Source organism: Hippocampus comes, unplaced genomic scaffold (assembly GCF_001891065.2).
Source record: "Hippocampus comes isolate QL1 unplaced genomic scaffold, H_comes_QL1_v1.1 scaffold468, whole genome shotgun sequence".
NCBI classification, from domain to species: domain Eukaryota; kingdom Metazoa; phylum Chordata; class Actinopteri; order Syngnathiformes; family Syngnathidae; genus Hippocampus; species Hippocampus comes.
The window spans coordinates 192,368-194,062 of record NW_017805226.1 but is presented as its reverse complement, the minus strand read 5'-3'; the positions used below and the strand labels follow the sequence as shown (position 1 = coordinate 194,062).

The window sequence follows — 1,695 nt, the reverse complement described above, 5'->3', positions numbered from 1 at the left end:
TAACTCGACCTCCCCTCGATCGCCACCCAAGACAGCGTTGCTCAGCTGATGTCATGCAATGAACTTTTAAAGCCAGCCACGGGACTCTTCGTAGTCCTCGATGGCCATAGTTAGCGCGATGGAACTCGCCTTCTCTCTAATTAGCGCTCCAGTTAGCGTAAGGTTTTTACCATGATAACAAGTAAAGAATTTCAGGAAACGTTCATTTATTTGACTGTCCGTCGAGCCACAAGCAATTTACTCTGAGCAGCTAATCAGATGCATTCCACTCTATCTTCCACGGATCTAGCTGCAGTATCTACACACATAGACAGTGAGGTCCCTCTTGGCCAATCGGAGGCCAGAATGATGCTCGGTAAGCCAATGGCACAGCAGCTATGAGTATGTTGCGTTCAGGAAACTCGCAGCTGTGACTGAAATAAACATCGTTCACTATCTAAACCAGTGTGGTGGTTGCTGTTGCCGTTTCCGAACGAAGCAGTAGAGGTCGCTGTTGGCTTAGACTTCATTGTAGTGAATGTCTTCGCGAGGCAGGAGCAGAGAAAATGATTTCGTATAATGCAACAGGGTTTTTTTCATCGTATGGGGGACAGGAGAATGGGAATGGTGTTAATGCATGAAGATTTTTTCACATTAGAGGCTATTTTCGCCCACGTAGGTTTCGTTCTAGAGGAGTTTCACTGTACTTGAAGAAGTCGGATTGCACGTCATCGACAATTTATGTTTTTGCGATAGTTTGCAGTCATACAGAGCTTCTAAGAGGACATGGAAAAAAAAAAGATAAAGGATGAATAATTTTGGGGGTGGTGGAATAACACAACATTCATTCATGTTAATGTATTTCCTGGTCAGTTTGGCCGTTCTAGTGTTACTCCAATCTCTATGTTGTTGAGTTGCATTTTTATGTTACTGAGTAAATTCTATGCCCCCTTTGTCTTTTTTCATCTTCATCTTCTCCACTTGAGGGCCCTCTGTTCACTGCAGGGGCCCTCTCTTCACTGCAGGAAGCATTACATAGTCCTTCATGATTGCCTCCTAGGTATTCCGATTCCGAAACAGCCCCTTTCCCAAAAAACTAGAATGAAAGTTTTTTTAACCTTTGACTTTTTCCCAGTTTCCCAAACTGTTTAAGGACTCCAAGACGGTGTTTACTGGCAAACACTGAGTTAATGTTGTATATTTTATGCCACTCTCAAAGTAAAACTGTCATTTTCAATGGGTGAAGACACTCCATTCTTGTGTTGACTTACAGTCATAAATGCTTGTGGAGGCTCTCAGTCGTACAGGAAAGTTCCATTGTAGAAAGGGTTCTGTCAGTCATCATCTGTACCTGTGGGTAAAAAACAAAAAACAAAAAAGGACGTTTCGCTTCTCTCACAGAAGCTTCGTCAGCGGTAGACAACCCTGAAGTCTCCATGAAGACTCCGGGAAATTGCTCTGTGCTAAAAAGCTGAGCATGGCCTATTTGAGGACTGGGTGGGGATGGTTAGACACGCCCCTATGGTGAAGAGGCCCATTGATTTCTAAATTCCCTATCATTGGGTCTTGATTAGGCCTATTGTTTGGGCTAGGGCTGAATAGCTACTTTGAGGTAGCCTGATCAGCATGTCTATGTCCCTTGGTGGTCAACAATTATTGTAAATAGGAGACAGGTTAAATCTGATACCTCCTTCACGGTTCAGAGAGGGTGAACAT

The 1,695-nt window shown here is 43.7% G+C and overlaps 1 protein-coding gene across 3 annotated transcripts in view; it reads left to right on the top strand.

Moving 5' to 3' along the window:
- plxnb3 (plexin B3) overlaps positions 1-1,695 on the top strand; it is a 102,162-nt gene that overhangs the window by 84,687 nt on the left and 15,780 nt on the right. The window lies entirely within an intron of this gene.